Source organism: Hemicordylus capensis, chromosome 4, assembly GCF_027244095.1.
Source record: "Hemicordylus capensis ecotype Gifberg chromosome 4, rHemCap1.1.pri, whole genome shotgun sequence".
NCBI lineage: Eukaryota > Metazoa > Chordata > Lepidosauria > Squamata > Cordylidae > Hemicordylus > Hemicordylus capensis.
In genome coordinates this window covers 52473137-52497800 of record NC_069660.1, presented here as the reverse complement: position 1 = coordinate 52497800, position 24664 = coordinate 52473137, and the positions used below count along the sequence as shown (strand labels likewise).

At 45.6% G+C, this 24664-nt stretch overlaps 1 long non-coding RNA gene across 1 annotated transcript; it reads left to right on the top strand.

Moving 5' to 3' along the window:
• Nucleotides 1-3771: 3771 nt before the first annotated feature.
• On the top strand, nucleotides 3772-15311 carry LOC128324383 (uncharacterized). The gene is made up of 3 exons (XR_008306819.1): nucleotides 3772-3813; nucleotides 7891-7943; nucleotides 14720-15311. It is a non-coding gene; the product is annotated as an uncharacterized LOC128324383 (long non-coding RNA).
• The last annotated feature ends 9353 nt before the right edge of the window (nucleotides 15312-24664 follow it).

Genomic DNA, 24664 nt, shown 5'->3' with positions numbered 1-24664 from the left:
TCTTCTGCATGCAAAGCAGATACTCTACCACTGAGCTGCTGCCCTATCCCCAAAGGTGGCATACTAGGGTTTCATATCCAGGCAATGACCACACCAAGACCTGCTTAGCCTCAGCAAGGTGGCTGTATCATGTGCCCTTAGACTATGTTCTGGGATCTTTCCCCATTTCTGGATTCTGTGCCTCTGTCTGGGCAGGCATCATCACTCTGTCTGCATGGAGCAGAGAAGCAGACCAAAAAGAAAATCAGGCAAGGGGAAGATAGGCACCACCCTCTCTCTCCTTATGCCCCAAACAAGGTTCTCTTGAAGAGACTTAGAGAAGAGAAGGGTGGTTCTCCCAAGTAAACTAGCCAAAGAAATGACTGCTGGCTCATGTTAATTTATAGTCCACTAAGGTAGGGATTCTCAACGTTGGGTCCTCAGATATTATTGGACTTCAACTCCAATAATCCCCAGCCCCAAGGGCCTTTGGTTGAGGATTATGGGAGTTTAAGTCCAATAACATCTGGAGACCCAACGTTGAGAATCTCTGCACTAAGGCATCTAGGTCCCTTTCAAACATACTTCTACCAAGCCAAGTCTCCCGCATCCCGTACCTATGCATTTGATTTTTCTTACCCAAATGTAGGACTTTACATTTGTCTCTATTAAACTTCAAGGTTATTCTCATGTGCATCCTAACCCAGGCTAGGGAAGCCTAGCCTGGGTTAGGCTGCATATGAGAACTGCTGAGATTGGGCCTGATCCCAGTGGGGCAGCGTCACCTAGCCCCACTTTTAAACCTGGCTCTTAGCCAGGGTTCAGTGCTTGAATGAGCCCTAAACCTGGGCGCCAGGGATTATGGGTTCACTGAGGTGATGTTTAGCCCCAGCAGACACAGAGACAGGTGCTCTAGGTGGATCCCTGAGGGAATCCAATGAATTGTGGATGTCACCCAGTGCATTGTGGGATATCCAGAGACTGGGACGCATTGTCCCAGCTTCCGGAGCGCCACATGATTGCCTAGGAGTGCAATCAGAGCTCCCAACTACAGGACAACATTTCCCTGGGAGGAAGATAAGTTTAACCAGCCTACCCCCAGCACCTGCTGCCCCGCCCACCTGGTCATGTGAACAACTTCTTCATCTTCTTGGTTTTAGACCAAGACTCAAGTCTGTCTAAATTGGATTGAATCTGGATTCTGTCTTCTGAGGTATTAGCTATCCCCTTGTCGGCTTTGTGGTGTTTGCGTTTTTTATTATTATCTCCTCTCCTTCCTTCTCCAAGTCATATATAAAAACACTGAACAGCAGAAGGCCCAGGCCAGAGCCATGTGGCACTCCACTTGATTCCCTCCCACTTGATGAAGTCATCAGTGAGCACTCATTGGGTATGGTTGTTCAGCTCTCATGAGTCTTGTCTCACCAACTTTCAGTGATGCCTAGCAGATCAACGTTGCCTTTCCACGTTAGGATTTAAAGTTCCTCCTGTTTGTTTCCCACAGTCTCTGAATTAGTGCATAGACATTGGAGACCATGGGTATCATTGTCAAGTTCTTATGATCTGGATGCTATGCTTCTGTTAATGCAGCTCAAGATTCCATTGGCTTTTTAACAGCTGTATCATGCCACTGGCTCAGGTTCAGTTTGTGAGCCATTAAGAACCTTTTCACATGTACTTCTGCCTACCTAGGTCTTCCTCATCCCATACTTGTACAACTGATTTTCCTTCCTAAATGCAGGACTTTTACATTTGACTCTAATACTCCATCTTGTTGGTTTGGGCAATGTTTGAGCCTGGGATTACATAGTATTGAATCGTGAGCGTATTAGTTTCTGTAGCATTACTAAGTTTACAAAAATATTTCCCATTATTGTCACATTTACCTTTAAAGGTAAAAGGTAAAGTGTGCCATCAAGTCAATTTCGACTCCTGGCGCCCACAGAGCCCTGTGATTTTCTTTGGTAGAATACAGGAGAGGTTTACCATTGTTTCCTCCTTTCAGCATCTTCCTATATCGCTGCTACCTGATATAGTGCCAGCAGGGATTTCAACTTGCATCCTTCTGCTTGTTAGTCAAGTATTTCCCCGCTGCGCTACTTAAGGTGACCACATCTACCTTTACAATAAGTTTATAAGATACTCCGGACTCCAAGTTAAGATTTTCCCAAGACTACACCAACACCAATTTTGTAAGTAGGCAGTATTTTGAAGCTGGTTCCACTACATCTTATCTAGATACCATAATTATCCAGTATGGAACCCTTGAAGAATCCCATATTTGGTGCTGTTAAGTATAGTTAGAATGCCTATAGCTAAGGTTGCCAACTGTCCCGCACTGTGCGGGATGTCCCGTTTTTCAGTGGGGAAATGCTCGTTCCGTTTGGGACTCATTTTCTCCTGCTTTGTCTCATCTTTAAATAATAATAATAAAAAAACTTTTAAAGCCACCGCTGAGAGGCGGTGGAGCAAGACAGCACTGAGAGCTCTCCCGCCTCCCAAGTCATAAGAAATTAATGGCTGCTTTCTGGGGCAGGGCAGCGGCCAGGGCTGGCTGGGGCAGGCGGTGCACTGCTGCTAAAAAGGCTCTACTCCCTCCTGTCGTGGAGAACACTCACCGCCACGGCCATCAGTCACTGACTCCAGCAGGAGGAAAGAGGGAGGGAGGGAAGGAGGGCAGGAGGATGGGCGAAGGACTCCCTTCCTTAGCCCTGCCTTCCTCCAAATGAGGCATATGGGTCAATTTCAGGCTTCTCCACATGAACATGCATGCTCATCTTCCTCATTCGGAGGAAGGCAGGGCTAAGGACAGGAGTCCTTCAAAGGTTTGTTTTTAAAAAGACAAGTCCTGTGCCCCTAGGAGGCATTGCCCCCAGCCCCCCGCCCCCCCACCCCGAATCCCTGTCCCAATTTCTGCCAATGCAGTGTTGGCAACCCTGCCTATAGCACACCATTACTTTAGGAGCAAAATAAGTCTCTTTGGCATGAAGCCCTGTGTGGATCATTGGTAACCTCCAAGGCATTTTTCACACCACAGAGCCCTAGACTTTGGGGTAAATCTGGCTGATATGGGAAAGCAGGCCACGCCCTCCATTCTGGAGGAGATGCCAGCTAAAAGCCCTGTGTGCAAAATGCCCAGGGAAGCCGTTGCATGGAAAAGGCGAAGCTGAAGGCAGCTGGCTCTCTGCTCCCACCTAGTGGGGCTAATGCCGTGCTAAAAGCAAAATGCTGTATAACTTCTCCAGGGCCTTTCCCAGACAGCAAGCTTTACCGTAGGATTAAGAGGGGTGAAATACTGAAAGTTATGGGCCATATTCGATATTTTGGATTTGCCCAAAAACCCAATGCAAAAAGTAGAATTTTTTACCCTGGACATAAATCAGGCTAAGTTCCAATATGCAATGAAAAACCCGGATCGTGTATGGAGTGCCCCCCCCCCAATGCTTGCAGGGACTTCAGCGTAAATCTGGACATTATGTGAACACACACACCTGCCCTTCCAAAGGAAAGTATCCATCTGGCAGGTCTCTAGCATACCATGCAAATCCAACTCAGCCATAAACAAAGCCCCCCCCCCACCCGCCCACTCCATTGTGAAGACCAGGCTTCTGGTTACCCATTAAAGAGTCAATTTGTTGCCCTCCAAAACCACCAGCGATGGTTGAGGATGTAAGCTCCTCTGTCTGGGGGAGGAGGTAACACTTATGACTGACACCTAGCAAGCACCAGAGGGAGGCGCTATTACAAAATCTTCACTCCCTATTGGTTGGGTGAGTGGCCTGACTGAAGTGGGGTGGAGAACACAATCTTCTGTGTGGAAATACCTAGTCTGAGGTGATGAAGCTGGGTTTTGTGATAAATATCCCTAGCTTAAGATCAGTATTAGGAGGTAGATGTGACTGTTTTGTTTTTATTCTCTCTGCCTATCATTTTTCCTCTCAACCCTTGAATTCCCTGTTCCTGTTGAGTATGCAGTAAGCAAGATTGTTAAATTGGAGGGTGCTGGTGTTGTTTAAGCACTCTGAGGAGAAACATTCTCCCCTGCCCCCCATGCCTACCACTCAAACATGTTATCCCCCAGACACCATTTGACTTTACAAAGACACTCCTCCTCCTAAAAGTGTCCTCCTAATAGAAGGAGGTGGTGGCAGCAAACCAGGGGAAGTAAGTAAATGGGTGAGGCGGGGCGTGGGGGAGAGCACTTAGGAGCTACAGTTCACACACACACACACACACACCAATTTCTCAACAACCATAATCTTTCTTCATGAGGAAAGTTAGTTAGTTAGTTGATTAGTTAGTTAGTTAGTTATTAATTACACAGGTCCCTCTCCAAGAAGGAGCACAACAAACTTGCTTTTTTGAGCAAAAATTGAGACACTAGTATTTCCAGGGATGAGTTATCCAGGATTAACTCAAATTCTGATTGTAATCCTACAGCGTTCCTCATACCTGCCAACATGTCCCTATTTCCCCTATTCACTTAAATGGGAAAATAGGGACATGTTGGCAGATATGCTTCCTTTCTGCGTGCCTCAGCTTCTCACACCTTACTTATTAGGCCTCTGCTTTCCCATTCCTTCTCCAAATCACTTTTCAGTATTATACCATTCCCCAGTTTTGTGTGCTCACCTTCCACTCTCTCATTTTCCCTTTATCTTTGAAATATCCCTCTTACATGTGATTCATTCCCCATTTTCCTAACCCTCCTTCCTATTATATCCTCTTCTCCCATTTAACCCCTCAAACACACACACACCCCTCATTGCCAGCTTTTTTCTAGCACGATTCCTATGCCATTTTATCCCAAACAGGTGGCATTTCATTCATTCATCCATTCATTCATTCATTCGATTTCTATACCACCCTTCCAAAAATGGCTCAGGGCGGTTTACACGGAGAAATAACAAACAAATAAGATGGATCCCTGTCCCCAAAAGGCTCACAATCTAAAAAGAAACATAAGATAGACACCTGCAACAGTCACTGTGCTGGGGGTGGATAGGGCCAGTTACTATTCCCTTGCTAATAAAGAGAATCATCACATTAAAAGGTGCCTCTTTGCCAAGTTAGCAGGGGCTGAAGTTTCAGCAGCTGAAGTTTTCCCCATCACTGCATTGGAAAGTGTTCAGCTGATGCCATTTCTCCTTGTTAATGTTAACGTCTCCTTGTTAACTAAAAATGCACAAGAGCCCTGCCTGGACAAAGCTGGCAACCCAACATCTTTTTGAACCCAGTTCCACCTTCCCCATGTCCCTTTTTCCACCATGACGCCCTGTCATATAGTACAAGGAATTCAAGTTCCTGTTGGCTACAGGCATCTTAGGTTTCACATTTGGTGATGAGAAGTGAAAAGCATGACTGAACCTGGCCTTTCCCCCAGAACTAGCTTTTCTTTCAGATCCTGTTACTAGAATCTGTGATGTCACCTCTCAAAAGCCTTGTGATATGGGTGTGTTTTCTTAAACACACATTACAGGCAAACCATGAGATGCTTAGGTGGTTTTTAAAAGAAAATGTAACAGGCTTCATGTGGGCAGTGGGAATCATGAAACACCATCTTGCTATCTTCTGAGGAGGTGAACTGAGGCAGTCACCTCAAGTGACAGATTATTGGGGCGCAGGAGCAGCAACGGTTGCTGTCGCTCCCATCACCACTGCCACATCTGTCTGCCACCAACTCACCTGTTCCCCTGCTTGTCACCACCACTCTGAATCCTCCTGGGTGCACAGGATTTGAAAAGGAGGAAATTGATGGAAAAGAGATGAGGAGAGATATTCTCACCCCCCATGCTCTTCTCCTCTCCTCTCCTCTCCTCTCCTCCACACTTCTACTACATCATCCTTCTCCTTTTAAAATCCAGTGCACTGAGGCAGAGGAGGCCTAACTCATCATCCTGCCCCCAGAGCTTCCCATGTACATTAAAAGCTTTCTTTTTGATGAATGACAGTAAATTCGAAAGCAAACAAGTGGAATAACTTGTAACATCCCACAGAGAATCTATAGTGGCGGATGCTGGCTATATGAGCCCAGGCACAGTATTATTTTGAAATATTTGCTATAACCTAATCATCCAGTTGAAGCTCAAGGAGTTGGTGTCATGTCAGCAATGAGGGAAATAGCCAGTTGTTATTCTATAGCAGGGCTGCTCAACTTCGGCCCTCCTGCAGATGTTGGCCTACAACTCCCATAATCCCTGGCCATTGGCCACTGCATCTGGGGATTATGGGAGTTGTCATCCAAAAACAGCTGGGATCCGAAGTTGAGCAGGCCTGTTCAGCAGTTGAGCAGGCCTATAGAACAGGTTAGTGTTTGTCAATCTTTATCACATCATAATAAGTGTGATAGACTTGGTCACTATTATTTCCATGTTTTATATGATAAACTTAGGTTAAGTAACAAAGTTCTCACTATGCTAAAAAATTAAGCTAATGTATTCCAAATCTCTATATGTTCCGGTGGACTGTACTACTACATGAGTGACACACAGTAGAGACCTGATATCTAGCCACAGTGAACACATAATTCCTTGTAAATAAATCTTTGGACTAAAAATTCAAAAACAAAGGGAAGCATTATTAATCAAAAACTGAATTCAGAAGTGAAAGCCAGGCTATGACCCAAAGGTCAGGAGAATATAGACATGAAATCCTCAGATAAAAGCATGATTTGGTATCAAGACTTTGCTTAAGTTTGTCAGTAAGTTTCCTGGCTGACCTGTTTTTCCCCCCATGGCTATACCTGTAATGTCAATCAACAGTCTTACAAGTTCCCCTTTGTACAGTAGGCTGTTGTTGTCACTAGAGAAATTCCATGACACATCAGCCTGTTATGTAATCTCTCTGAAATGGAGCTAAAAATAGCTTTCTTGATTACAGGAAACTGCCCACGTGAAATTTCACAATTTTGATGTGAATATCAGAGCAAGCACATTCCATAAAGAGGCCATATGTCAATTACAGGAGTTGAAAGTGCTGCTACCTGAGGTTGTTCACAACTTCAGAGGCCTCCAGGGCAGCAAATAATAATGGTTGGCACTTAAATGGTGCTTTTGGAGTGTCCAGCGCATTTCACACACATCATGGGAGATTGTTACGGGGCAGAATTTTTACAGGATTGTTATGGAGCAGCTAACAAATAAAGTTTATTATGATCTATATATTTAATTCCCTATGGCATACCCATGGCTAATCCCATGTATGGCAGCTCTCGCGAGAGTTCAGAGAGCTGCCGGATAGCCACGGGAGAGGTGGGAGGGAAGAAAATGGCGGTGGCTGTAGTGGCCAGCCAGTAAAGAAAACAGCGGCCAGCTGGCCGTCTGGCCAGAAAGCGGGAGGGAGAGAAGAAGCAGGTCGGCAGGTCCACCAGCCAGAAAGGGGGGGTGGAGAAGCAGGTGGGGGGGAGAAGAAGCAGGCCAGGAGGCCGGAAGGTGGAGGAGCGGTCGGACAGGCGGGGGGGGGGGTGACCCGCCAGCCAGAAAGGGCCGGGGGGGATGGAGAAGTGGGTGGCGAGGAGAAGAAGCAGTAGGCTGGCTGGCTGGCCGGCCACAAAACTGCGGGGCGGACAGGCGGCGGGGGGCGGGGGGGAGAGAAAGGTGGCAGCGATACGGTGGGCTGGCCAGAGGCCTAGATGCTCTGCACCTGGCCCAGATAGTTTATTATTATTACAGCTGTTCATGCGACCATTAATGGGGTAGGACAAGCACCCTACCCAGCTTCAGGAGCCGTGCACACTCCATTTTTTATTGTGTGCTAGCAAAAACCTAGGTAAGAAGAAGGAGGCATGATCATCTGTGACTGGAGCTGAGTAGGACAATGCTGTCGTACCCAGCACTTTAGCAAGGTAGGAGGAAAAGCCATACTACCCAGCGCCTGTCTCACAGATTATCATGCCTCTCTCCTCTTTCTTAGGCTTTCACCAGCGTACAACCAAAAACAGGAGCATGCACAGCTTCTGAAACAGGGTAAGATGATGATGATGATGATGATGATGATGATGATGATGATTTTTCAATTTCTATACCGCCCTTCCAAAAATGCTTGTTTCACCCCATTAACAGTTATATGAACAGCCCCACTGACTCAATAATCTTTCCAACAACCTTACAATATAGGTTACTATTATTGTCTACACATGGCAGAAGGCTACAATTAGGAGGCATCTCTAAAGCTGCATAGAAAATTCATGATGGAGCTGAGATTTTAACCAGGGTCTTCCTGCTTCACTCCTGCTTCAGAGCCCTCAGACTCCCCCACCCTAAGTTCTACTACCAGAGTTCTAACAGCTTGCTTAACACAGCAGTGCATTTCTGAGCAAGTAGCAATACAGTCAGATCAGCATATCAAGATCTTTTCAGTGCTGCACCTGATAATTAGCAGTACATGGGCTGTGGGCAAGACCCCCTATCTAAGCTTTTACAGGTCCCTTCACCCCACCCCTTCTGCCTAAAGTAACTGGCAAGGTTCTAGTTTTGCCCAACTGCAAGCTGGGAAGGAAAGGATGTGGTGAATCTATGCAGTAAGAAGTACAGTGACTGTACATACAGCATGGGTGCTATGGAACTTTTAAAGAGACAGGCACCATTTCTGGCTTGGGACTTGGCAACTCAGTATGACTTTATCCCTTTTTCACAATCTTACATGCAAATGATAGAACAAATGTCCTAGATAGTTCATCTTCATTCATTCATTCATTCAATCATTCATTCGATTTCTATACCGCCTTCCAAAAATGGCTCAGGGCGGTTTATACGGAGAAATAACAAACAAATGAACAAATAAGATGGAACCCTGTCCCCGAAGGGCTCACAATTAAAAAGAAACATAAGACAGACACCAGCAACAGTCACTGGAGGTACTGTGCTGGAGGTGGACAGGGCCAGTTACTCTCCCCCTGCTAAATACAGAGAATCGCCACGTTAAAAAGTGCCTCTTTGCCAAGTTAGCAGCCTCTTTGCTACAATTAGGAGGCATCTCTAAAGCTGCATAGAAAATTCATGATGGAGCTGAGATTTTAACCAGGGTCTTCCTGCTTCACTCCTGCTTCAGAGCCCTCAGACTCCCCCACCCTAAGTTCTACTACCAGAGTTCTAACAGCTTGCTTAACACAGCAGTGCATTTCTGAGCAAGTAGCAATACAGTCAGATCAGCATATCAAGATCTTTTCAGTGCTGCACCTGATAATTAGCAGTACATGGGCTGTGGGCAAGACCCCCTATCTAAGCTTTTACAGGTCCCGTCACCCCACCCCTTCTGCCTAAAGTAACTGGCAAGGTTCTAGTTTTGCCCAACTGCAAGCTGGGAAGGAAAGGATGTGGTGAATCTATGCAGTAAGAAGTACAGTGACTGTACATACAGCATGGGTGCTATGGAACTTTTAAAGAGACAGGCACCATTTCTGGCTTGGGACTTGGCAACTCAGTATGACTTTATCCCTTTTTCACAATCTTACATGCAAATGATAGAACAAATGTCCTAGATAGTTCATCTTCATTCATTCATTCATTCAATCATTCATTCGATTTCTATACCGCCTTCCAAAAATGGCTCAGGGCGGTTTATACGGAGAAATAACAAACAAATGAACAAATAAGATGGAACCCTGTCCCCGAAGGGCTCACAATTAAAAAGAAACATAAGACAGACACCAGCAACAGTCACTGGAGGTACTGTGCTGGAGGTGGACAGGGCCAGTTACTCTCCCCCTGCTAAATACAGAGAATCGCCACGTTAAAAAGTGCCTCTTTGCCAAGTTAGCAGCCTCTTTGCCAACTTAGCATCTTCTAAGTCCTCAGATACATATAGTTATTTCTGACAGTAGTTATAATACTGTTTGTGTTCTATGATCAAAATAGTATATAATGACTCTGGGGCACACAGAGTTTGCCAGGTCCAGACCTGGAAACACTGTATATAGCTGTAAGCACTCTGGAGCCTCAAGGGTTGATGCAACAGTAGCAGCAACGCCCCTCACCCTGATGCCCAAATAACTCCACTTGATATAATTGATTAACTTATAAAACTAATCTAGTCATGCTGAAAGGTTTAAAACACACAACACGATAAAAGCATGATAAAGGTTAAGAAGGAATTTCCTCCCCAGCTCTACCTACATACCAATGAGATAAGGAGATACTGTTATCATCATGTAAATTCTTGCCTATGTGATCTGTAAGGTATAAAAGTCTGTTGTAAATGATGATCGGGGTTCTGGAATTTGGGCACTAGCCGGCCAGAACCTTTGCTTCTGCAGAGCAAATAAAGCCTTTTAAAAACTTCTCCGCTGGTGATGTTCTTTGACTCGCTGACCCAGTAAAAGAACCATTTGGATGGTATAGCAAATTGGTGCCATGACTCGGATTGGGGCCACATTCCTTACATGAGCGTAGGCAACCCCCCACTGGGTGGAAAGGCCCCCCGGCGACAGGCAGACTAACCAGCCCAGCCGGCACCTCACCTTTGTTGAGAAGTGGGCAAGGCTCTAATGTCGCACCAGGACCTTCCACAACAATGGACCAGAAATCGGAGAACTAAGGCAGGAAAACGGTGTAAAGCGCGCTGAGGGGAAGGACGCTCCAGAGCGGGTAAGTAGATTTAAACGAGGGGTTAAAGTCCCCTGGGGTGGGTTAAAGTCCCAGATTACAGTTTATGGGTTAAAGTCCCAAATAACTAAACTACTTACCAGAAAAGGATGGGAACTGCTCAGAGCAAGAAAAAGGGAAAAGACTGTACTCCACTACAATGTGTATTAAGGAATTTGATATTCCTAACGGGAGGAGATCCCCTTAGGAAAAAGAAAATGATTAATTTCTGTCAAAATTGTTGGCTTTATTACCAATTAGAAAGCGGGGCCATATGGGCCCCCTGCGGATCGATCGATTATCAAACCATACTGCAGTTATTATTGTTTTGTACCCAGGAAGGAAAATTTGAGGAACATCAATATGCGCAAGCGTTTATGGAGCTCTGGTCTAGGGATGAAATCCTTAAAAGTTGTGGGTTGATGAAGACACAGGCTGCTCCTCCTGTCTTCGTAGGGCTAGCAAATCCGAAAGCCAAACCCACCGCCCTATGTACACCCTTGTGATCAAATGGATCCCCTTCCCGTCCCCAGTGTACCACCTGCCGCCCAGGCCTCCCTGACACCCTCACCTCCCCCAGTCCCGCGGGTAACAAGAGGGATGGGGGCGGGCATAGGTTGTGGGCCGTGCGGCTTAGAGGACATGGGACACAGGGAGGGGGAGGGCATAGGTTCTGGTTGTTCACAGAGGAAACTAGATGAATGGGGCGAAGATGAGGAATCGGGCAGAAGCCAGTCTTCAGAGAAAGAGGAGGACACTTAATTTTTCTGAACATTAATATGCTGGTGGTTTTAGGAGTTTGTGGGCAAAACCTGAAATGTGTAAACAATGTGGTTTAACTCCTACAGGATTAATGATGTCTGTTGATGAAATGGGTGCCCGATTGATATCAAGTGGGAAGGCATCCACCCTGGTGGCTCAATTTAAATTGGCTTCCAGAAAGGGGTTAACCCCCTCAGCTCCACCTCCACCTTATGGAGGTGAGGGGGAAGATTTGCAGAGAAAGGGAAAAGGGAGAAAATGAGAGGAGGAAAAGGAAAAGGTGATAGAGAAAGGGGAAGAGACTGAGGAAGAAGTAGTACTTTGGGAGGTCCAGACGCCCTCCAAAATTCAGTCTGATACGAAGGATACCAGAGTGGTGCTTCAGAAAGTACAGACAAAGGATGATAAGCAAGCACAGAGAAAGTTGGGAGAAAGGAAAGTGAGTGCCAAGGCATTTCCAGTGAGAGAAGTGACTTTTGAAGGAGGAAATGTCGCTTATGTACATGTTCCCTTTACTAGTATAGATATCATGGATACCCCTAACACCATATTCTGCCCTAGGTTCATTATTATTGCAGTTTATAGATGGTCTGTTTTTGGGCTACAGTGGATAAAAAGGCCAATGAGCACTTAACTGTTTTTATTTTGACCAATTTGGCACAAACAGGTTTTAAAAGCCTCAAAACCGAAGGCTCAGTGGGTCAAATCTGAAGTAAATATATGGGACTCCTGTTGTCAAAACATGCTAAGACTTTATTGCCAGAGAGAGTGCATATGATTGTGGGAAGGAGGCAACCCACTACTGTTAAGGAGTTTGCTCTTTCCTTGGCATGGTTGGTTTTTGTGGACAATGGATTCCTGGTTTTAGCCAAATAGCTCAAGTAGCTTGTATGATTTAACTACGCAACCCCACAATCTGTCTTGGACAGAAGAGGCCTGAGATGCTTGGGAAAACTTGAAATCTTTATTAGTTTCTGCACCTGCACTAGCATTTCCAATCTATGAGAAACTCTTTTACTTGTTTGTAAAAGAGGACAAAGGATGTATGGCTGCAGTTGTGACCCAATATTTGGGTCCAGCATCACAACCAGTAGCCTACCTTTCTGGAAAATTGGAAAGAAAAAGGACCACCATGTTTCTTCCTATTGTAGCTAAATATAAAAAGTGTAATTCCTGCATTTTAACCATAGTATGTGGGTCTTGGGGAGAATTGGAGCCTTTTCCTCTCCCCCTGCTTCAGTAAAATCTCTTGGGAACCCAACCCAGCCAAACTTTTAGTTAGATGCCAACCAGTCAGAGGAATAGCTAGTTGAGAACTCCAGTTTGCAACCTATTGGAATTCATTGAACTAGCTGCAGGGAATAGTTTAATACTGTGCCTGCCGTGTGTGTTATGTTTGTAACATCTTTGTACATTCTCTTATGGGAAGGTTGGGTGAATTTGGTGGATGGAGTTGTTGTTTGGAAACACTTTCATGAGGAAGCAAAAGGGAGCTTTTATGCTCTGAAGATGGGTAACACCTTGGTCATATACTGAATGATTCTTCTGTAAATGATTGTGCTTCTCTTAAAGTTGAAATAGGGCAAATTAACCCTTGATTCATAGTAATAGTAGAAAATTAGGAAAGGATTCTAAGGTCCCAATGTTGTAATTCAGCTGAACCCCTTTAAACTGATCTCTTGTTTATTTTGGGTTTTTGTATTGTCTTATCAGATGTCATTAGTCTGTTCAGTTATTGATAAAGTAATGAGAGAGGGGAACTGTAGCACCTTCCCAGTCCCACACCCACCTTTTTTACAGGAGGGGCTTTTAGATTCCCCCCCCCTACAGTTAACCTTGCTTAAGATTTTTTTTTAATGTTATGAAGGGATGTCAGTAAATTGTGGGAGGAAATCAATCAATCAATCAATCAATCAATCAATCAATAAGGTTTTAAGCTGAATGGATAAAAAGTTGTAAACACAAGCTGATATAATGTGTTATGAATACTAGAGGTTTTTATGTCTTTGTAATATTTTTGTTACCATGTACACTGAGAGCCACTATAAAATGGTCTAAGGCTTAAATTTAAAATTTTCCTCACAGCCAGCCTTGCTTTGCCTCCGCAAAGAACTTTTGAAATCTAGATGCCATTCCTGTAGCCAGTTATACCAAGTGGCAGGGAGTTCCCAAGTACCGGTTTGCATTCACCTAAAGGTCTTCTTAGCTTAAAAGGATCTAGCTTTCTGTATGCTACTGTTAAACCCATACTGTTTTCACAGCTCCTGATTAGAGACTTGATAATAACTTGTGTTTATCACAGGCTTCACCCCTCTGCAAGATTATGGATAACATATTTTACCACAGAAGCCTGTTTGTTCCATGAGACACTAGGCCTCGTGAAAGAGATTTCAATCCTATTTCTACAAGGTATATTAATTTTGTCTGGAGGCAAGGACTGTTTCCTTTTATATAGGTTTTTATAAGGATATTGTTGACGGAGAGTTGGAACACTACCTAAATGTGGCTTAGATGGGGACAGTGAAGATCCCGAAAGCCAGGTGTCACTGACAAATCACCCTTCTATGGAGAATGAAGTCAGGTACACTGGATGGAGACTGATTGCCCTGACAGAAGTCTGTAAGTATGCTGGCACAGCGTGGTGTAGTGGTTAGAGTGCTGTACTAGGACCGGGAAAACCCGAGTCCAGTTCCTCATTCAACCATGACACTTGCTGGGTGACACTGAGCCAACCACTTAAACGGCCTGGCCTGCTTTGAAGGGTTGTCATGAGAGGAAACTTAAGTATGTAGTACATCACTCTGGACATCTTGGAAGAAGAGCTACATGCTACAGGAGAACAGGACTTTATCAGCAGTTCTACCCAAAAGGCCTTTGCGAGATTCAAGTGCTGAAGTTTATGTTGTGGCCTCTCGAGTGATAAGACTATGTTTGACCTGCCAGGTTTTTAAATGTTTCTTCAAAGTCACAAACCCACGAGGGTGGGGTGAACGTGAACATTATCATCATCATTTTTTTTTTACTTTTATTACTTTTGCCTCCTGCCCAGGATTGCTGCTTGCAAGCTGACCCATTGGGTTGAAGCCCTCTCTACAGCTCACAAGCCATAGTGGCCATTGCAGGCCCCAGTGGAGGACATTATCCCCTGTTTTGAACTTTGGGAAGCGGGGAAGCGAGGGAAAGTAAGGAAACAAAAACATTATTGGGGAAAAATTGCCGAAAGACCAATTTGAAGTGGCCTCAGATTTTACTTATTGTGTTGCTTGCTTTGAGAACTAGACCTAAGAAAGGTTATGACCTTCCTCTTTTGGGAATGTTGGTTGGCCACCCTGATCCCAGGATGCTGTCCCTTCGGGGGGGAGGAACTGATGTCTTGTATGCCTATCTTTTTCTCTCAGTAAGCAGGGTCCTCTCCAGGTTCTGTTGGTGACCCAAACAGTGGTCAAGTGTAAGGGAAGAATCCCAAGGGAGTCTCCAGAGGACGTCAACCCTGACCCAGAAGAAGGACCGGCAGTCCACCATCAGCAACAGCTGCAACAAAGGAGAACCCAGAACGCTGGGAAGTTGAACCCCTTGACGGGTTAAAAACTTTGTTCTAAAGGGTAAAAGGAGATTGAACCATGGGAATATCTGTTAATCATGAACTTTTAGCTTTTGGTGCTCTGATGCTTTTTGGATTTTGTATTAATATGATCCCCTCCTACTCCTCTGTTGTTGTATACAATGGGTCCCATACTGTTTAAACCGGACGTTGACATATTAAAAAAAGAAGAAGAAGAAGAAGAATCTATATCCCGGGTGAGATATCATCATACCAGAAGGGGCTAAGGAATTAGTCCCCACTAAAAGAAAGGGTGGAATTGATATAATTGATTAACTTATAAAACTAATCTAGTCATGCTGAAAGGTTTAAAACACACAACACGATAAAAGCATGATAAAGGATAAGAAGGAATTTCCTCCCCAGCTCTACCTACATACCAATGAGATAAGGAGATACTGTTATCATCATGTAAATTCTTGCCTATGTGATCTGTAAGGTATAAAAGTCTGTTGTAAATGATGATCGGGGTTCTGGAATTTGGGCACTAGCCGGCCAGAACCTTTGCTTCTGCAGAGCAAATAAAGCCTTTTTAAAACTTCTCCGCTGGTGATGTTCTTTGGCTCGCTGACCCAGTAAAAGAACCATTTCGATGGTATAGCACACTTGCTTTCATTTTCCTCCTGCTGCTGGGGGCAAAACTAGAGTCATATTTGCTATAGCATCTGTGAAAGAAAGGTGAACCATTCAGCCCCCAGGAAAACTGCTACATTAAACTCTGAATGCTTTTGAATTTGTTTCTGCCTGGTACTATGCAGCAAATTCAACAATTTTGTCTTTAGTTTACATTTCTGTTAGGAATAAAAGTGTTTAGACCAGAAGTTGTTTGTGATGAAGTGTAGCCAATCACCATTCCACAGGACTAAGGGTGAGGAGAATTAGAAAAACAGAACAAAGAACTTTCACACACACACACACACACACACACACACACACACACACACTCCCCGCTGCATTCATTCCATTTATTCAACTACCAAGGTATCAGTGCTGAATTATGGCTAGAGCCCTTGGTGATGCCACCAAACTTCATAGTAATCTGGTTCAGAAAATTATTTGGCACATATTTCACCAGCCTGCAGTCTCCACCCACATCCCTATTAGTTCTTCCCCAGCTTATATTGTAATCTGAACCAGAGAAAAATAAATTCCCCACCCCAAATTTCCCCACCCCAAACTTCCCTGTGGCAGCAGGGAAGGAGGTGGTCTCTATCTGCAACCCCCGCCCCCCACTGCTGGTACTTAGATTGCTGCTATGGAAAGTGCCAGAATGTAAGGGGAGGGAAAGAAAGACATAATTCCCTTCGGGCTGCCATCACAGCAATGAGGTAAGGGGGCTTAGAAGCTCCTGGGAGGTTAGGGGTGGAATCCAGATCCCATCATGCTCCCAATGATGTACTGATGTACTGATGTAATGATTGCAAAGGGTTAGTACTGGCTTGGGAATTGGGCTCAGAATTAACTAAGCTATTTTCCAATTTGGGAGGGAATAGCCTTGAATTGAACTTGTTGGATGGTATTCCCCCATGACTGGTTCTATGGAGCAGTAAGGTGAAGAAGTCACTTCAGTTGCTGTGTGGGAATAATCCTCTCTGCACAGCTTCAGAAGCATGATGCCCCAGTGTGGCTCCACAGGGTAGTGGGTGATCTCTGTCCAGCTGCCCTGGCCTTCAGTTTGTTTCCTCCAAGCTCTACCTATATATGGGCAAGACTTTGAATGTTCTAAGCATGAAAAGCTGCAAGCTAATAATCCAGCACAGCTCCTTATCCCAGTTGTTTAATCATTATACAATAGAAGCTCCCATAGTGAGCAGAGGAAAAAAAAACCCATCAGTCAGCACTGGAACAAAGCACCGGCTGGGGAGGATTAGAAGAGGGTCTGAATGGACCCTCTTCTGGGTAGTAGTTGTCCCGCCCCCTGTGTCGACTTCAGAGGCAGGGGGCACACCGTGATGGTAATGGGGCACTCAGCCTCGCTCCTGTCTCTTCGCAGTCAGTGCTGCCTTCCAGCCTGGCTGGGAGCCCTTTCCTTGGCCTCGGATGGGAAAGAGGAAAGAGCTCCAGCCAGGCTGGAATGCAGCGCTGACCTGGGAGAAATGGGAGTGAGGCTAAGTTCATGATACTAAAGTGGCCCAATTGCTGGCCATGCACAGTGCATCTGGCATTGATGCAGGAGCTGGGTTAGGGTTAGGGTTAGGGTTAGGGTTAGGGTTAGGAGAGCTAGTCTTGTGGTAGCAAGCTGACTTGTCCCCATAGCTAAGCGGGGTCTGCCCTGGTTGCATCTGAATGGGAGACTTGATGTGTGAGCACTGCAAAATATTCCCCTTGGGGATGGAGCCACTCTGGGAAGAGCAGAAGGTTCCAAGTTCCCTCCCTCACTTCTTTAAGATAGGGCTGAGAGAGATTCCTGCCTGCAGCCTTGGAGAAGCCGCTGCCAGTCTGTGAAGACAATACTGAGCTAGATAGACCAATGGTCTGACTCAGTATATGGCAGTTTTCCTATGTTTTTCCTATGTGGTCAGGGCGCGTAGACACACAGCATGCATCCCTCATCCAGCCCATTACTGCATCTGGGTAGGCATTTAGGGAGGTTGTGCCTTCTCCTGATGATGTTGACATGGAGAAATAGATTTGGGTGTCATCAGCATATTGATAATACCCTGCACCAAATCACCTGATGATCTCTCTCAGCGGTTTCATGTAGGTGTAAACAGCATCGAAGACAATACGGAGTCCTGAGGGACACCATACAAAAGTTCAGATTTTGAAGAACAACAGTCTCCAAGAGACACTATCTTGAAACTGCTCGTAAGGTAGGAGTGGAACCACTGCAAAGCAGTTCCTCCCACCTCCAATCCCCTCAGATGTTCCAGAAGGCTACTATGGTCACTAGTATTGAAAGCCACCAAGAGATCCAAAAGGACCAACAGAGTCACACTCCCTCTCTCAATTCCCAATTGGAGATCATCCATCAGGCCAATCAAGGCTGTCTCCACCCCATAGTTCACCCGAAAGCCAGTTTGAAATGAAGGAAATCAGTTTCCTCCAAGACCGTTTGGAGCTGGGAGGCCACCAGCTTCTCAATCACCTTGCCCAGCCATGGGAGACGGGCCTATAGTTGCTTTACTCTGAGGGATCCAAGGCAGGATTCTTCAGAAGCTGTCTGATGATTGTCTCCTTAAGACAATGAGGCATCCTGCCCTCTCTCAGAGAAGCATTTATAATCTCTGCCAGGCCCTCTACAACAGCCTCCCTGCCAAATAGTATAAGCCATGTTGGGCAAGTATCAAGAGGACAGGTGGTAGGCCGCACCATTCCAAGCAACTTGTCCACATGCTCAGGAGTCACAAAATGAAATTGATCCAGGGTCATCACATAAGAGGAGTTGCTGGACACCTTGGCATCAGACTCTGTAACAATTGTGGAGTTTGAATCTAAGTCGGCCTGAATACGAGAGATTTTGTCCAGCTACTGATTCAAGGGGGAAGGGGGCGCACATTAGCCCCTTCACAACCTTGAACAACTCCACTGGACATGAACCTGAGGACACAATACAGGAAGAAAAGAATTGCTTCTTTGCCGCACGTTATCACCTGAGCATAGATCTTCAAATGCACTCTATTAGGGGTGTGCACGGAAACAGCTGGCCCGATTCTATTCGAGTCCAGACTCGACTCAAACCAGACCAGCCAAGTTCAGTCCGGCCCCCATCAACTCCCCCCAGTCCAGTCTGGCCCAGGGGTGGAGGGGGTTTCGCAATTTAAAAAATAATAATAATAATAAAAATAAAAATACCTGTAGCCCCACAGCCTCGCAGAAGTCATTTGCGCATGCATGGTGGCCATTTTGTTTTCCCAAAATGGCCGCTGTGCATGCGCAAATGACTTCTGTGAGGCTGTGGGCCATGCCAGGCCTCACAGAGGCCATTTACACATACATGCACAGTGGTGGCCAAAATGGCTGCTGCGTGCAGTTATGAGGCCAGAATGGGCTGGAAAGAGGCCTTTTTATCAGGCCGCAGCAGTGATTCAGAGGCCAGTAGGGAAAGGGGGAACCTTCGCAGACCACCACCCCACCCCTGCATCCTACAGGAAGCCCCCAGAAGGGGCTACAGGTATTTTTATTTTATTTTATAAAAATAAAAATAAAAATTGGTGGACTTTTCCTGTTCAGTTCCGGTCCGGATGGAACCGGGGTGTGTGTTTTGGTTCTATCCCAAACCCCCGAACCTCCAGACTGAATCCCCAAGCTTCCGGACCGGTCCGCACATCCCTGCGCTCTATGTAGTAATCTGTTGGATTCGAGTCAAGTCTTCCTCCACTTGCACTCTAGTTGTCTATCTCGCCACTTCAGTCCCCATAGTTCTTCCATATAACAAGGGGCCAGTTTCAAAACGGGTTGAAGAGGACGCTTAAGAGTGATCGTGTCCACTGCCCTGGTGAGCTGATTATTCCAGTTCTCTACCAGAGTGTTGAGACAGGGTCACCAACAGAGCCAACAGTAAATCCCTCCAAGGCTTATTGGAATCCTATTGAATGTAATAACCTTCTCAGGTGGACCATCCTAATGGGCCCTCTGCCCCTGCGGAGGTGGGATGTGGTCATGAGTCCAACCTTTACCTGATGGTGGTCTGTCCATGACAATGGGGAAATCACAGGAGTCCCTGTGCTTTCCACAGAAAAGCCAGTCTTGTAAAAGATTATAGGGCAGTACACACGACCATGAGCTGGGTAGGAGATGAGTTTCAGGAGCTGGGTGCTCTTCTGTTTTGCTATCATGTGCTAGATAAAAACAAGGTAGGAGGTGGGGAGCATGATCGTCTGTCAAGCCCCAGCTGCGTAGGATGATTTTCCGCTACCTCGTTGAGAAGCGGAGGAAAGAATCTGGGTAGGACACACTCATCCTACCCAGCTGGGGTGTAATAGATGATAAGAACATAAGAACAGCCCTGTTGGATCAGGCCCAAGACCCATCTAGTCCAGCATCCTGTTTCACACAGTGGCCCACCAGATGCCACTGGAAGCCTGCAGGCAGGAGTTGGGCATGCCTTCACACCTGCAGTTACTCCCCTGCAACTGGTATTCAGAGGCATCCTGCTCCCCACTTCCCACCTTCCTATCTTGTTTTTATCTAAGTCACAACCACAAAATGGGAACACACCCAACTCCCAAAACTAGGTAGGACTCGTCTCCTACCCAGTTTATGGTTGTGAGAACTGCCCTATTGTCTGCAATCCAGATTAAATTACTCTAAATTACTCATAAATAGTCCTTTTTGCATAAATGGGACAAGTTCGTAATGACTAAATTGTCACATTAATTTCAGTGCAACTGCTAATTATTAACTTAGTCTGGATGTCAGTCCTTGGGGCCATTCACATGACCTACTGGGCAGGCGGGCGGGCAGGGGGGTGGCTTCACAAACCTTGCCTTCTCCCCAGACGATCACCTATGCTTGGTGGGAGCACGCAGTGCGGAACGCACTCCCTCATGATCCGCGCTACTCCATGCAGTGCGGATCAGGACCGATCGCTCTGAAGCCGGGACTTGTTATCCCAGCCTCCAGATATCCCACAGTGCAGTGCTCTAGGCTGACACAAGTAGCCCATGCAGACACACGATCCCGGCAACCCTTAACCATGGCTAAGAGCCAGGCTTCAGTGCTGGGTTTGGTACCACAGCCCCATCAGGATCCATGTGAATCCTGGTGGTTCTCATGGGCAGCCAAGCCCGGGCCTGGCTGCCTAAGCCTGGGCTTGGCTGCTTGTGAGAACAGCCTCCTTATCTTAACCACTACTGTGGCTTATCCTAAACAAAACAAAACACATTCTTTTTACAAAGTTTGAATTGGATTGTCTTGTCTTTGGATTGCCCAAAAATCATGCCAGAAGCAGAAGTTGAACCAAGAACACCTAGGTCCAAGTCCAGCATTCTATCTAGTAACTCCCATATAGAAGTTTACAGCCAGACATTGAACTTACTTTTCTTAGCACCAAGGCCAGTTCTCCGAAGGCTGGCAGAAGTTAGTTTGCCCCCAAGATTCTCTGGTTGATGCAGGTGATCTCCTGCCCCAATAAATGCGAAACTCCTGATTTGACCATTGAAGGCACAAGGGGAGCAGGAAAGGAAGCATGTGAGCCCAAGGGCTGCTTCTAGAACACCCAGGTGGAATCCTAAGAGCAGAATAGCATCTGAGCATGTTCTCATTATTGCTGACTTTTCAAGAAAGCCTACAAGTTTTCTTTTCATCTGTACACATGGCCCTTGTATTAATGAATCTGCCTTTATGAGTTTGATTTCCAACACTGGTGTTTGCTAGGGCAGAGTATGTTTGCAGCCTGGGCAGAGACAGTAGCAAGGTTTTAATAATCCGTGTGTTGAGCAATCTCAGGAGTCGATCTACATCTGTTCTTCTGGCGTCATTGCCAGAGTTCTTGTGTACAGGAAGGCAGATTATTTGAAAAACTTTAGATATTATTCCCATAAGCAAGTTGCGTCACACAATCAAGCATTTCTGTTGTCATGTACAAGGGCTTGTATCTTCTTAGGGTTCTTTATGATTAAGTGACACAGAAAATTTAATCTTATAGATAACTTCATAGCTTGATAGCTGGTCTAAATAATCTCTGTTATGATGCCTATTGCATAGTTCTGACCAGCAGCTAGAGGCAACCATTGGGGTTTTCTAATACCTTTTCATGTTACAGCGATGAGGCCCTTCCTTGTTTTTTGTTTGTTTGTTTTTACATTTATTTCCCTCTCTTTTTCCAAGGAGCCCTGAGCAGTGTACATGGTTATGTTTATCCTCACAACAATCCTGTGATGTAGGTTAGGCTGAAAGAGAAGTGAGTGGCCCGGAGTCACCCAGTGAGTTTCATAGCTGAATGGAAATTTGAACTTGGGTCTCCGCAGTCCTAGTCCAACACTCTAACCACTTCACCATGCCGCATGCACAGAAATGGAACAGATATATTATAAATTTGCCTCTGTGCAAAGATTAAAATAATACTACAAAAGAATAATGTTAACATGTTTTAGGTCACCACTACATTGAGAGCTCAAAGACAAATAGTTATTTGTTAAGTGGCTGGTCACTTAAACATGTCTGAACTTCCATTTCGCTATAAAGAAATGAATTTTTAAGACAACCTTTTTACAAGGATTTATATCTTCTACAAAAGCATCATTTCCTTTTGTTTACCAACCACCAATTTTCCTGTAAGGGCAAGAATATTAAACTATAAACTATTTCTCGTTTCTATTGTCCCCTACTAACTGAGCAAAGAGGCACCTTTTAAAAGCGGTGATTCTCTTTATTTATCCAGGGCGCTTTCCAGACTAGACCCTACAATGGGGTCAGGACGTATCTTGGAAATGTGCATCCACACTTTCTGCATCGTGACACCGCAGTCCCTACGGGGACAGCAGGGTACCATTCACATTTCCAATGCCTTGTTGTGAATTTAATCACTGCAATATAGAGCAAGGACGTCGTACATTGGGCATGAAAAAGTTGCTGTTTTTTCGGGTTGTTAGTTGCTGTGAGACCCTACTGTTTATGTTCCGAATGCAAGTTGCCCAAACAGAGGTATTTTGCTACTGTTCCAGCAGCAAGTCTGGAAAGCACCCAGAGGAGAGCAACTGGCCCTACAGTATGCAGCCCCAGTACAGCATCCCTCCAGTGACTGTTGCTGGTGTCATAAGAACATAAGAACAGCCCTGCTGGATCAGGCCCAAGGCCCATCTAGACCAGCATCCTGTTTCGCACAGTGGCCCACCAGATGCCGCTGGAAGCCACAGGCAGGAGTTGAGGGCATGCCCTCTCACCTGCTATTACTCCCCCGCAACTGGTACTCAGAGGCACCCCGCCCCCGAGGCTGGAGGTGGCCCACAGCCCTCCGACTAGTAGCCATTGATAGACCTCTCCTCCATGAAGTCATCCAAACCCCTCTTAAAGCCATCCAGGTTTTCGGCTGTCACCACATCCTGTGGCAGAGAGTTTCACAAGTGGATCACGCATTGTGTGAAAAAGTACTTCCATTTGTCTTATATTTCTTTTTTAGACTGTGAGCCCTTTGCGGCCAGGGAGCCATTTAATTAATTTATTTAATGTAAACTGCTTTGTAAACTGCTTTGGAAACTCTGGTTGAAAAGCAGTATATAAATATTCATTGTATTTGTACTCTATTAGTTCCAGGGAGAATGTGAAGGTCCTGAATCAGTGCCTGAGGTCAAAGAACTGGATGTGGGCAGACAGGCTTTATCTAGGTAAGGCAGAAGTTCTGTTGGTTGGGGCAAGATATGATCTAGGTTTCGAAATTCAGCCTGTCTTCAACAATGCTGCACTCTCCCTCAAGCATCAGTTGCATAGGGTGGGTTTACATGATCTCCACCAACTCAATGAGCGGGGAACCAGAGGTTCCTTGTGAGTGCTTACTCCTGGCAGGCATGTCATGCAAACCTGTCAATTGGGTTCCATGAATAGGCTTCATCTAGAGGCCACTGTGATTGCACGGGGACCTCGAAAGGAAGCCCATTCCCAGATAAGAAGGGTGCCTGGAAGCCATCCCCTACCACTAGCAGGGATTACTTGGGTGATAGAAGCAGCTTGTAGTGCTTCACAGCAGCCATGCTGTGGCCCTCAGCCATTTTTTTTTCTTTTCTTTTTTTTGGCAATGCAATGCAATGCAACCGTGGCCCTACCTGCATCACAGATGAGTATCAACAGGTGCATTACATGATTGTGGCAGTGGCTTGCATATAGCCACTGCAAAGCACTCTGGGCTGCTTTCACCCCATCACCCAAGCAAGCCTCCCCCACACTCTTGTGGGGGCTTACCTGGGCAGTGGTTTAGAGAGTTTCACAGCCACTGCACTTACAGCCACCCTCTCTTTTTTTAAATGCTGCAATGCACTTGTCCTAAAGGCACAGCAAGGGATTCACTGTATTGTTGTAAAAGAAAAGATGGCAGCTGTCATGCAGCCAACATGAAGCACTCCCACTTTTCCCCAGCCACTGCTGTCTCACCGCCAAGTAAACCATCGCTAGGGCTTGGGGGATCCATCAGAGCCCTAGGCCCTGCCCTCCTCCACCGATAACCTGAGCCAGTCGTGCCATGTTTAGTGTTGCCCTCTGCAGACAATGGCTGGATGCAGATGCCCAGTGGGCGCAGGGCCACAACTAGACAGCCAGCAATGAATATAGGAGGGAAAACTTCCGAAGAGGACTATTTTCTCTTGTAAATCCCAGAGAGCTGTGCTTTTGCACTGCATCCAACCCTGGGCTTTTTCTGAAGAAAAATATTAAAAGTGCCAGGCAAAATGCTCATGTTAATGTAAAACTTATGTTACTGGTATATTGATGTTATGAACTGAAGTTCATTAACATTCCTTGGTTGCACTGTTCATTGGCAGGAAATAGGTTTATGGGAATAAACCTATAAATATATACAAGATAACATTGCTATGGAGACTGTTAATATGCTTGCTTTCTCAGTCCAGAAAGTTAATGAGTGGCTTTCTTAAGAGAGACTATAGAGACTTAAGAGAGTGAGACTGTGTCTCCACTTGGATTACTGCTTCTTCCGTGTTTTCTTGGTTTAGGCCACTTGGGACATAACATTTGCATCTCTATGGTTCTGTGCTACCTTAGCTATTATTACTATTGTGTTGGGAGAACAGCAGAACTGATTTCACTTACTGCAGTGCTTAAATGGAGCCACCTAATGGCGCAGCATGCAATG